At 36.2% G+C, this 13,977-nt stretch overlaps 1 long non-coding RNA gene across 1 annotated transcript in view; it reads left to right on the top strand.

Annotated features, from left to right (window-relative positions):
* The window catches only part of LOC135270105 (uncharacterized), a 49,461-nt gene extending 46,187 nt beyond the window's left edge, over positions 1-3,274 (top strand). The window contains exons 5-6 of the long non-coding RNA XR_010338339.1: positions 152-2,756; positions 2,900-3,274. This is a non-coding gene — a long non-coding RNA (uncharacterized LOC135270105). The remainder of the gene's footprint in view (positions 1-151; positions 2,757-2,899) is intronic.
* Positions 3,275-13,977: the final 10,703 nt, after the last annotated feature.

Genomic DNA, 13,977 nt, shown 5'->3' with positions numbered 1-13,977 from the left:
TAAAGAATCGTAAGGAACATGCCTCCAAATTTTCTGTTAGATATAATCATTAATTGTCTTTCCCTTTTCTGACAGAGTTGATTGGTATTGTGACCTACAGCTGAATACAGTAGTCTCTACTTATACACTGTTTCTCTTTCCTTGGTTTCAGTTACCCAAAGTACAGTGAAAGAAGATATTTTGAGAGGAAGAGAGACAGGAAGAGAGGGGACCACATTTTCATAACTTTGGTTACAGTATATTATTATAATTATAATTATTATATTATTATTGTTCATCTCTTACTGTACCTAATTTATAAATTAAATTTCATCATAGGTAAGTATAGGAAAAAATATGGTAATATATATGATTTGATACTATCCATGGTTTCAGGTATCCGCTGAGGGTCTTGGAACATATCCCCTTGGATTAGGGAGACTACTGACTCCTTAATGCTCTATTTGACAAATGAAGTTTGGTCTTATTTGCAGCCAGGAAAATTTTATGATCAAGATTTTAATACTTATACAGAAATAGGAACTTCCAGTGATAGACAAGAATGGAGAGAACATCTGTTCCAGCTTCTTTATTTTAAAGATTTGAGGCTCAGAGAGGTGATATACTTCTTCAAAGCCAACAGCCAATTAGTTCACAACTGGGATTACAATTTCATCTCCTGGCTCTGGGTTTAATAATATTCCCCCACATCATAAAACTTTGGAGTTATTGAAATGATAGCTTTGAGGGGAAAAATAGATAAAGAACTAACATGTTAAGCTTTCCCTGGGATGCAGGCTTTAATCAGGTTTCAAGTTCTTCCAACATAATATAATTTAATGGTGAGAGCTCTTGACATTAAGAGGTGAAATTTATAATTAAAAGGCTAAGATCGTGACATATTAAAGCACTTCAGAAATGTTGGCAACAAACACCAAGAGTAACTGATGGTTGTTATTATTATACAAGAACAAAGAAGTTCAACCTCCGGAATTAAAGGTGTGTTAGTGTCATTGTTGTTCATGGGGAGGAGTAGGCACCTGACTTTCTTTTTTTCCTCAGGACAGCTTTATCCAAATAAAGCATGGTGTGTTTCATCACCCATAAAGGAAAGTGCCTGTCGCTCCTTGAACATCATCATATGGTTGGTGGCCGATGGATAATGGACCACTGAATGTCAAGGTGACTGGCTTTCAATGCACACAAAACTAAAAATTATAGACCTGTCATTTCACAGGCAGGCCACAATTAGCTGTCTATGCAACTTGAAATTTCCATTTTGCCAGCTGAGTAATCACTTGACTAGAGTTTTTCATTTGGAAGCATTTTAAGCCTTTTTGTGTGCAAGTCTTTTAAAATGTGGATCCTAAAGTAAATAAACAGTGCACTTAATCAGATGTATTCTTTTTAGAAACACCCTTTCGGAAACACACAGGCAAACCCCAATATTGTTGCAATAGTAACAACAATAATGTGACAAAACAGTGTAAGCTTTGGGTATTTTATTTAGGGATCTTAAAAGTTCACACTGTGAAAAGTAAGAATTGTTTCTTAATACCTCAGAGTCCAGGATTTAGAAAGAGAAACTGAGATTTTGGCAGTCAATAACTTGATAAGGTCACGAAAGGAAGTAAACTCAGAGCTAGGGGTCAAAACTTGAGAATTTCAGTGTTGGAAACATTCACTGATTCAAAACTATGCATTTATCACTTTTCTATTTACATCTGGTTTCCAGTTCCATATCTGAGTTCTATCTTTCCTCTGAATCTTTGAGGGATAGAGAATTGATGCCAAGTTGAGTCTGTTGAAAAATTGTGTTGTAATTGCCATTCAGTTGCTGTATGTGAAGTGAACTTCAGGATTCTACAATCTCAGATCAGATTCTAGACCATCTAATTGGACCTGGATCTTCTTCACCCTCTTCCTACCCTGTCCCAGGTCCACAGTACTCTCTCTCCTTCTCCCTTGGGTGATTTATACCTAAATTTAAATTGCTGAGCCACAAGATACAAGTGAAATTGACAATCAATATGAAATAAGGAAATGATCAGAAATCTGATTTCAGAAGTGTTTGAGTGAAATTTTCCCTGTAAGTTGTGGCAACCTCATGATTTTATTTAATTTTCCATCATGTTTTGAATTATTGGAAACATTAGGCAAGGTTATATGGAATAAAAAAGATTTCCCTGGCACAGTAAAAGAACTGAATTTGTGTTGTACTGAAATAGACCACAACTAGACTGTTGATGGTGAAATATTGACAATTCTATTGTTTTGAATGACTGAGTGTCATATTTACTGGGAATTGATTTCTGAACTTCAGTCAAGGAGTAATTGAATTTGCAATTAGAGTGACTCTGTTGTGTAACTCAGATTATGCAAGGATCATTCTGAAACAGCAACCAAGATATAAGGCCAGATTTGGTGCATGGCTTTTCTTTAATTTCTAATTTTGTGTGTCTGTGTTGTTTTTAAAGGACCAAAAAGTGTTTTTTCCCCATCTCTCCAGAAAAAAAAAGGAACATTTGTAGGATTACAAGAGTCTTGATTATCTGTTTTATAAGAATCTTAACCCAGAAATTGGTTAATATTCTTTCTCCCATTTAGAAAATAGTAGGCTTTGTCATTGATTCCTAATGATTAGCACAAAAAGGAAAAGGCTTTTTTAAACCAGGATAAAATCTCTTTAATTCCAAAAGTGTCCATTTAAGAAATATAAACTGTAAAGATAAGCAATGGCTATTTTCTCTAAAGAAAAGTATTTTCAAATGAACAGAGTCTGAGAGTCATATCACAAAGTGTGCCTTCTTTTGAAGGGAGTTCAATTGGACCATAATTTTATTTAAAAATTTATGATAAATATACTGTGAATCACAATTGATAAACATTCCATTTCTCCAAATATAACTGAATTTTAGAGAAGGCAAATGTGGGTTTAATTAGGTGAAGTCAGATGAGTATTAATTATTCACCTTTCCAGGGTGAGAATGATAGCATTGTTGCTAAAGAAATGAAATAAGGCATGATACTCCTTTTCTCTTCATTCTTTTAAGGCTGCTCTGACATAACTGGCTAAAGATGGGATAACAGGAGGACAGACTGAAAATTTGCCCTTCCCTTCACAATTGTGAGTAGATAGTCTTTGGAGAGTGTAGTGTCCTACATTGAAATAAAATGTAATTGACTACTTGGAGACATAAAAATATTCTCATGTTTGGAATGTACACATACTTGTTTGTTTTGCTCTCTTGAACACTTTCAAAATAGCTAAATAAAATCTGTCCTAATTTTCAGAGTTTTGTATGTTTTAGACTTGGAAATAGTGGCCAACAGTGAGTGATAATTCACACTGATGATAATCACACCAGACTAGGTTTGTTTAATTTTGTTATAGTTTCTAAAAAGCATTTGTTAAGCATCTGCTCTGTTACACATGTAAGATCTCATGACAGATGTAGAGTCTACAAATGAAAAATACTTAAAACCACTGCAGTAAAAGGTCGACACTTACTTGAACACAATTTGTTAGTTCCAAGTGTCAAAAAGTGGGGTTTGAAAGAACCTAAGGCTAAGATTTAACAGATGTGGGGTCTAGTTCTGACACTGACGGTGACTACTTGTTACCTACCTCAATACTGGTCACTTCTAAGAACTGTGAGTGTGAATGTGTATGTTAAGTAGTGTAAGGGGGTGTGACTGGAAGCCGCTGGAGGAAATAGAGGCAGAGAAACTCAGCAACTCTGAGTTGCAAAAAAACAGGAGCTTTTTTAGTGTCCCTAGGAAGCAAAGTGAGTCTGTTATTATGTCTGCATACTAATTATACCTGTACTCTACATACTTTTAACTTTAGGTAACCTCGTGTTAACTGCCTTTTTAAGCTGAGGAAACCAATGCAGATAAAATGACTTGACCCAAATTGGACAGCTTGTCAATAGCAAACCTGGAACCAGACTCTAAAGATTCTGATTTCTTGTGTAAGATACATTTTTCCCCTAGATAACTTGCTTTAACCACAGGGCTCTGAAAATAAACAATCTTTTCAAAGTAGCACTGTATCCCCATAGGTTGTTGCAAATAGTTCTTCAAAAGTTGAAATAATTATATCATCTTAACAAGTCCATTATAAATTCCAATTCAATATAAAAATATGATTTAGGTATATGTTAATTAAACTATCTTTTAAATTCCATGACCATAAAGGAAAATAGTTGTAGATATACAAAAGAAATCTACTATTTATTTAAATAGATATTCCTTGTGGGAGAGGTGTATAAACAACAGAAGTAAAAACGCCGAATCAAATTCTGCAAGGGCTGTTCAGGTAAAAATTTTTGGTGAAGCTGAAAACTGCTCAAAGAAATGTGTATCCGTAGAGATGTGGCAAAAGTTTGTCTTAACCTTGAATCAGCTGATATTATTTTTAAAAGTAATATTCCATTTGGCAAAATCTGAGAGTCTTATCACAAAGTGTACCTTCTTTTGAAAGGAGTTAAATTAGACCACAATTTTATTTAAAAATTTATGATAAGTATACTGTGAATCAGAATTGATAAACATTCCATTTCTCCAAATATAACTGAATTTTAGCGTCTAAGAGAAATTACAATACACCTCTGTAAATGTATTTTTTTGTATTACATGCTACATTTGTAAAGAAGGTGAGTCAGAAACAAAATAAATGCTATGGAGATTATTTTATTTATAGATGAAGGGAATGAATAAATTAAACTCCAAATTAGTATTAATAATGCCTTCTACTTCTCTTCCAGATCTCAGTTTATTACCATTTTGTAACAGACTTTCTGCATATTCTAACTCACTGATGCCATGGTGTTGTTTCACGGGGGAAAGTACCTTTCTCAACAGAATAGAGGTTAAGTTTTATGTCTTAGTTAAACTATTTTTTTTGCAGATCACCAGAATTATGCATTACTATAAATAATCTTAAAATTATATGTACATAAAGATTGGCTATTGAATGAATGTATTATTCTTTGTTAATATTATAGGTAGGCTCATATTCCACACTAAAATGGTCATAAATAATATAGTGACTGCTAAGTCAGGTTAATTTTAAAAGCAGAGTTTTGTGGTGCATCTTAAATGCCAGCATTCGTAGTGCCATGGTTAACCAAAAAAAAAGTCACGTACGTAGTTTATTCCTCCGCCCCTCGCCCCCCAGATTCATCTGGATAAGTTTTGTGGGGCTTTTTCTTTTCATGAAAATTATTCTGTCACATCATGTGCGTGTATCTGTCACTTTATCTGAATTGCATGTGAATTATACCTTGAATAGATTCCCCAAACTGGAGAAGCGAAAATGTTCCCCTTCTGAATATTTTAGACTTGTATGAGTTCTCTAATATTTTTGTTTTTGTGCAAGGCCGCTTGTAAGGCGGCCTGGAGCCTTGAATGCTGACAGCCTCCATTAGCATTAATGCTGTTCTCTTATCTCCCGTCGCTCTCCTCCGCTCCCCCCTCGCTCTTTCTTGTCTGATGGTTCACTGACACCGTTGACAAGGCTGACACCACCAATCAGCTTCGACTCAGCAAGGTCACTGTTCAGACTTGACTCGTGATTGGCTGCTGCGCTTCAGCGTGTTATTACTGTCTGATTTGATCGGAGGCAGGGGGTGGTCTCCAATCAAACAGAGAAAAGGTCCTAGAGAAGGTAATTAAATCCTGTCAGAGGCAATTATCGGTTCCAGGGCCATGACTCTGGCCCTGAATGCAGATGATCTGAAACTGTATTCTTGTAGAAATTCAAGAGGGCTCCTGGCATGGTTCAGTTAGGCATAAAAGAAGCAGCAGGCTTTCTGCAAACAATGCAGCCCTGTATTTTGAACCTTTCTGCCTCTTTTTCCCTTTACCCGAAGACTTCTGTTTTCACTGATCAAAAATATTCCTTTACAGGCCACATTCTAATTAATTTAATAGACAAGGTTTTCCTTTCTTGTACATAAATAATGACAAGTTTTACCCAAGAACTTCTGCCCCCAAACACGGGCTGTGACAAACAGCCTTTATCAAAGCAAACCAAAGCATTTAATGGAAGGACACCAATCTGCAGTTTAGACCAAGGGAGAAAGAAATTTTAAAGACTCTAACGTGGATGTTCTTCCTGTGGTGGCTTTTGCCCTGTCCCTTTATACATTGCCATGCACATGATAGAGTGTGCTGCTGTGACAAATCTCGAAGTTTCTACAAGGTAATCTAGTGATGGCAGCATGCAGTTAATGGCTACAGTTTTGTTTTGTTTTTGTTTAACACAGAGAAAAACTGCAGCAGATTTCAGTATGTGGGGTAAATGCCTCCCCAAAAAATGTGTAGTGGAGTTAACATTTTAAAACTGAGGCCTGAAAAATAAAGACAGCAAGAAAGGAATGCTGTAGTTTTAATTGGGAAGATAAAATAAAGACAAACACCGTTAAGTGTACTTTTGCTTTTAAATAAAGAGAAGACTTCAGTTTTGTGTCCTGTGTGATTTCTCAATAGCTATTAAATAAGCTTTGTGATGTTGTTTTTGTCAAAGGACGCTGGGCTGAAAAGTAAACCTCTCTCCATATCCTGAAAAATAGTCATTGTTCTCAATAGTATTAATCAGTTTAGCAGGAAAAATATTTGATTCAGCATAAAGGTGTATCATAGTTTCTATACCCACACACTACTGGCTTTAACAGGCTTTATAAAATACTGCACTCAATAAATGCCAACCTTACAAATAGCCTTGATTTCAATCTTTATGTTTTGTGAGCATGAGTATTATTTTTGCAAGAATAAGATGTTCAAAACACCATTAAAACAATTTCTGTATTGTTGCTGATGAAACAGTTTAACCACTAGGGTTTCTCCCCAGGGAACAGTTAACTTTCCTCTAATCTTGGTTGTTTTCTTTGTTTCTAAAACACCATATTCCTTAATATGCCTGCCTTTATTTGTTTTGTTGAAACATAAACAGATGCTCTAAGCAAAACATCATTTTAAAAAAGTGGTCCCTGCTACTAGTCCATTAATCAGAATGAGGTATCAGGCTGGGAAAGAAATTGTAGGAGAAGATGTTAATAATAATGAAAAATGCTTTGGACACTGGTTGGGTGGATTAAAAAAAATCACAAGTCCAAATCTTTACACATGACTCTGAAAATGATGTTTAATTCATTCCATATTGCATTTTGGGAACATCAAAGGTTTCATAAACTTCCTTAATAAAGATAAAATAGATATGTAGAAAGAAGCAAACTACTCACAAATCTAGCGGCATATTTTAGATCATTAGAACCAAGGTTCATTGCTAGTACCAAAATATTTCTCTTTCTTCCATCTGAGTGACAACTCTATCTGTATCATTTTTGAGCTAGGGCATTTATTTTTATTTGATCCATCATTGTATATTATTGTGTGGTTAAGTTGTTGTGTTTCGTTTTGAATGGAAGTGCTGGCTGTTTTAATGAAGACATTTCTTCAGAAAGAAATCTTTATTTGTGAAAAAAAGGAACAGTCCTTGTAATAAAACAAACAAACAAAAATTGAAATGTTTTCCCCTGATATTTAAGATCAGTGCTTCTAAAAGAGAAAAAAAAAAAAGAAAAAGAAGAAAACCTGAATGATCTGAAACTGTATTCTGGTGGTAACTCAGGAGGGCTCCTGGCATGGTTCACTTAGGCATAAAACTGTACCTAGTTTATTGAAGAGTTCTTTGTATTCCAGGCAACATCATTTTATTTGCTCTGATTGCATCTTTCAAGCTTCCTCACTGGATTGAGAGCTACTTAAGGGTAGGAATGTTATACTATTCCATCTGGTATACGCAGGAAACCACTAAGTAGAAGACTGCATTAATTCCACGGACCTTTATGGGACCCATGTAAGCCTCTATGAGATGGTCCTACCTCCAAGTTGGGATCGTGGAAATCAGCAGTAACTACATTGAAACATGACTCAATCAGAGAGGGATTAACTAAATAAAACATCTTATTAAAGACTAGACCCTGGTGTGGCTGCTATTACCCGTGTCAAAGTCTAATTTGCTCTCTAAATAAAGATAGAAGCTTCTTTATGCTAATACTTAATTCTGTGAGCATTCAAGTCCTAAATATCAGAACTGCCTTAATGCAAAATATCTGAGGTCATTTGAATTATAAAGGTGGGCTGTCTGCATGATGTGTCTTTAAATGGTTTGTAAACAGAACTCTCCAGGGGACATTATGTTTGTTCAGTATTAAAAAGTATTTTAAAATTTACAGTGTTTATGCAAAACATAGAAAATAATTCACATTTATCTCCTTATGTTCAGTTGCTTTGGTCAGCATTATTGGAATGGGAAGACAGGATTTGCCTTTTAATTGGTCTTTTCCAGATTTCTGGTGAGATTCCTAGCACCACCAACTGCAGGAATACATAGCCCAAACAAAGTCCACTGGGGTACATTTTCAGGATGGTGCATATGGGAACAATAATTTATGAACGGTAATAGGAGCTGGGTATGCAATTCCCTCCCCAACACCAGAGTAAGTATACCCCGCTGATTACTGAGTGCACTGAAAATACTTGAGTAAATAAGATAAAAGCCATCTACACATCTCTTTATTTATAAGTTAGAATTCCTCAAAAGCAATTGAAAAAAAAAAGAATGACATGAAAATAACTATGAAGCAATATATACTAAGAAATATATATATATATATATTTAAAGAAAAGCTGGCAGTGAAAAATTAGCTGGGCCTTGCTACATGGGGAATAAAAAAAATTAACTTTCACCTTTCTGTGATGTTGCTGTGAATTCTGTGTATTTCAGGCTGCATATTCACCCCTCGAGGGATGTGAAAACTTATCAGATTTTATTAATTTATTGGCTCTGCACTGAGGTGTACTGTAAACCAATTTTAAGTACTTCATTTTGGTATTTAGTCACTGCTCACTAAAAGAAGCAACCTTTCCTATAAACCCCGAGGGTTTCCATAATCAGTTATATTATGGTTTTCTCAACCTGAGAATATGAAATCTAAATACATTTAAATATTTCATTAGATATTTCTTAATGAGTGTCACCTTCCTTCTTGATTTGCAAAATTAGGAACACATTCTTTCAGCAGCAGCATCAGAATTGCATACTTGAGGGTGTGATTCCAGAAGATTGTCTTATCCCTATTTATTGTAGATGGCAATTTTACCCTCCTTCCAGAGACAAAAACCGAAAATGTGATTGGCGGGATAGACAAGCTAACTTCATAACAAATTTGAAGTTGAACTCTAAGATCAGAGAATGGTGTGCTGAACTAAAAGTTGGAGAACACAGTTCCAGACCTGGTTCTGCCCTAATTAGCCACCCGGAATATTAGCTGTGATGGGTCCTGCTAAGCATCTGCTTCATTTCCTTTCCTTACTCCAGGATTGCCACATAACATACAGGATGCTCAGTGAAGTCTGAATGTCAAAGAATAATATTTTAGTAAACATATGTCCCAAGTATTGCAGGACACATACTTACACTAAAAGTTATTTTATGTTTATGAGATTCAAATTTTCCTGGACACCTTGTATTTTCTTTGCTAAATCTGGCAGCTATGCCCACTCTACCTGCAGAGATACTCGAACCCTAGTGCAGGCCAATGCAGAAGTTCTCCAAATATGGGGGCGATGTCAAGTGTCAGTGCAAAAACTGCCCCTTGATCAAATTTCTACTAAAACTTGGTGGTTAATTTCTTGCCTATTACCTTTATCATCTTCAGATATCCCTGCAAATATTTTCTTTTATATTCTAATATCCAAACTCATCTGTTCATCTGCTGCTTCCCAATTAATCATTCCTTTTTGTTTCCTTCTCCCAATTACTTGCACATGTTTCCAGGGGCTCATAGTCCCATTATTCATAGAGTCCTCTTTATCTCAATGTTGGAGTCTCCTCCTCTTGCCAGAGGCCTTTGAACCAGAGCAATTCCATCTTGAGTAGGGGCTGGGTAAAATAAGGCTGAGACCTACTGGGCTGCATTCCCAGACTGTTAGGCATTCTAAGTCACAGGATAAAATAGGAGGTCAGCACAAGATGCAGGTCATAAAGACCTTGCTGATAAAACAAGTTGCAGTAAAGAAGCCGGCTAAAACCCACCAAAACGAAGATGGTGATGAGAGTGACCTCTGGTCATCCTCACTGCTACACTCCCACCAGTGCCACAACAGTTTACAAATGCCATGGCAACATCAGGAAGTTATCATATATGGTCTAAAAAGGGGAGTCATGAATAATCCACCCCTTGTCCAGCATATCATAAAGAAAAAAATGGGCAACCAACAGCCCTTTGGGCTGCTTTGCCTGTGGAGTAATCATTCTTTTATTTCTTTACTGCCTTAAGAAACATGCTTTCACTTTATGTACTTGGCTCAAATTCTTTCTTGCACGAGATCCAAGAACCCATTCTTGGAGTCTGGATCAGGACCCCTTCCTGGGAACAGCTTTCTGGTAACCATGAAGGGACAACACTAAGGAAATCCCTAACCAAAAGGCTAATATTGGGTAAGTGGTGGGGTCTGATAACATCTTTCTGGTGACCACAGAAGGGACAATACTGAGGAGACCCCTGACATAAAGTAAAATCATCTGCACACACCAATTTGCTGACTTTGGGTAAGTGAGGGTGCATATACTCAGGTAAAGGGTTGCATATACCCAGATTGGAATTCAGGTTCAACTTAGGGGAATTAGAATCTCTCCTGAGACATAGAGGGTTAAAGGCTCCTCTCAATAAAAGGTAAGGATGCTTGACCGAACTTGGATTTGAGGCCCAACTTAGGAAGGTTAGAGTCCTTCTTAAGATTCAGGGGGTTAGAGGCCCCTCTCAGTAAAGTCCCTTTCTGCTAAGAATGGATTTGGCACCACGGGATGTTAACTGCTATTGTCTTTGAATTAATCTACCTTGCACTTTACTGACAGCTGTAAGTGATAGGATTAGGCATGTATAGGACCATGGGACATGGGGAGCTTTTTTCTCCCTAAAAGGGGTAACTTGAGAGCTAATGGGACTGCTGGAAAAGATCCCTTCATCACTGACAAGCAGTTGCCTGAACTTTTGATTGTCACTGGAATGGGTGGGTCTTTTCAGTGTCGCTGGGATGGGTAGGTTTTTCTTTGGCCTCTGTGAGCTGCTCACCTTCCCCACCCCGCTGCAGGCAATGCTTTTCTCTTTCTCTTTCTCTTTCCTATCTTTCTATTACTCAGAGTGATCATCTTGCCTAGAGACCACTCTGGGAAATGTCCTTGGGAGCTTAACCTTGTAACCCCATGGCCATGCTTTCTGTTGGTGTCCGCAGCCACAACAGTGGCCCAGGTTGAATTTCTGGCTTAGGAAATGAGGTCCTTTCTTGTTTAATATCTGTCTTGTGACCTTTGCCATTTTTTAATTGTCTTCCCCACCACCAATCATCTTGAATTTTCCTATCTCAAAGCACCTATGAAGTTACTTTTGGTAAAGTTCAAAAGCCAGACATATTGGCCATTTGGCCTGGCTAAAGTTGGGTAATTAAGAAATTTTAAAAGGACTTTTTTTTTAGAGTGCTGTGGTTAAAAGTCAGCTTAATTAAAAGGGGATATTCAAGCTGTAACAGACTGGGACTCATTGGGAAAAGCAGAGGAGGCACCACAGACCCTGTTTTGGGAAAAACCTCTGTTTTCCTCATGAAACGCCAGGAATTGGAAATGGATAGATCCCTCTCAAAGTCTAAGGCTTTCTTCTGTTTTGCAGAACACAAGTAGGTTTTTTTTTTTTTTTTTTTTTACTTTTGTGGGTAGCAGAAATTACTTTACATTATGAGAGAGCTTTAGTGTGTCCGTAGGAAATTCAGTTTTGGGATGGGCTGATTCCCTCTTTTTTGGGGATCCAGGATCTGGTATAAAAATGGGACCCTTGGCTATATGGAGTGGTTCACACCTATAATCCCAGCACTTTGGGAGACCCAGGTGGGCAGATCACCTGAGGTCAGGAGTTCAAAACCAGCCTGGTCAATATGCAAAACCCTGTCCTTACCAAATATACAAAAATTAGCCAGGAATGATGGTGCGTGCTTGTAATCTCAACTACTCAGGAGGCTGAGGCAGGAGAATCTCTTGAACCCAGGAGGTGGAGGTTTCAGTCAGATGAGATGGTGCCACTGCATTCCAGCCTGGGCAACAGAGCAAGACTACATCTCAAATAAATACATAAATACATTAAAAGGAACCCTTAATTTTTGGAGATCTGTTTTGCCTTCCGGTTGCATTTGCTTATTAGACCCTAAAAACTGCATACTCTCCTGATCCTGTTACTCCAGGGGCTCCACCCTGAAGCCAGTAATCCAATTAAGGAAATGGTGAATAAAAAAATCTTACAACTACTGGATCTTCTTCTTCTGTCTGCCTGTGTATTTATATGTGTTGTCTGTGTGATGTTTCTTTATGAAAGAGCTTTAAATGGCTTAAAAATAATAACCTATTAAATATTTTGTGAGAAAAGTAAAAAGTGTAATGTATTTTGGTTCACATGACTTTAGTAATCTTTGGGATATAAAAATAGTTTGAAAGATTATTGGTAAAAGTTGCTAAGAATTAACATTATAACATGTAATTGAGACTACTGAAAAAACAGTTTTATATGCAAGGTGTGTAAAGAAAGTGAAATGTGTTTTTGTAAAAGATTATAAAAAGACATGGAAATGTGGATTTTTTTTTGGCCTAGATTAAAAGGTTAAAGGACCATTTAAAGTTATGTAGAATAGAGCTGAAGCATTGAGCAAATTGTGAAAAGTTTGTGAAAAATTAATCTTGTAAAAAAATTCTATGTGTGAACATATTGGCTGAAGCTAAAGAGGTATTATTCAGTTTTTTCATAAATTGAGCCTTGGAATAAAAGCCCAAGAAGGTTTTCTGAGAGTACTCATCTGCTCTTTAACAAAACATTTGTAAAGGGTTATGGAAGGTTTATAAAAATCTTACCTTATGGTTAAACTGATTTAGATTGGATAGATTTATCTATAAGGTTTTATTAAAAATTGGAGTTTAACATTAATAGTATACTAATGTAAAGGTGAAATTGAACTTATTTGGTATGAAAGTCATACAGGAAGCATTGTCAAATATGAAATGATGTTTGCTTTTCTTTGGGCTGTATTTGTATAAATGTGTTATTGTTATGTGTTCCAAAATTATAAGAAACTCCTATAAATCTGATATAGCTTAGTGTATGTTATTAATAATTATAATTGTTATAAAAAATTGTTGTATGCCACAGAAATAACTGATATTTTCTTTTCAATTGTGGCTTTAATAGTGGCTCTTCTAAGACTTTTTGTCATTCATAGACAGTTGTTGTTTTGCTTTGATTCTCTTTTTATAATCAGCCATAAGACCCTAACAGGTGTTCTTAGATGCAGGTTTCCAGTAACTTCGGAGACTGTGACATTAGAATAGAGAAAAGAATTTTCAGGGCTCTCATGGAAAGCTAGAATGTTCATTATTATCAAGCAGAATCAAAGTTAACTGAATGGACTAATAGAAGACTGAATTAATATGCTTTGACTTTTTGCTTAAAACGTTGCTGATTCTTTGTTTTATTTTTCAGAGTCAAGGAAACTTTTATTTTGAACTATCTGCAACTTGTAACAATTGAGAAACATATACTCCTGTGAACAAAATTTGGAGCATATTTGTTTCTCTCTACTTAATTTTTCCAGAATTTGGAAACTATTTGTGAGTATTCTTAACTTATGGGAGTACAGTTTTTTGTACAAGTACAATAAGAATCTGATTTCTTTTGGAACAGGACACAATTGGAGAAACTGGTTATTTTACCAAGGCTTTGACTTGGAATGGCATGCTCACAGTGATAAGTAAGGGACCTAGAGAGAAAAGAATTTTACCCAACTCAAAGGTATTTGAGGGTACAAATCCATGACTGGACTCAGCTTTAAAAAATAAAAATTCTTATCTCAAATTCCTTTTATGGAACAAAGTTCCAGCAAAGCGTATTTAAA

The sequence above is a fragment of the Aotus nancymaae genome, unplaced genomic scaffold, assembly GCF_030222135.1.
Source record: "Aotus nancymaae isolate 86718 unplaced genomic scaffold, 86718_ANA_hifiasm-v0.15.2.pri h1tg000059l, whole genome shotgun sequence".
NCBI lineage: Eukaryota > Metazoa > Chordata > Mammalia > Primates > Aotidae > Aotus > Aotus nancymaae.
The sequence above is the reverse complement of the archived record's forward strand: the minus strand, read 5'-3'. Positions and strand labels throughout refer to the sequence as shown.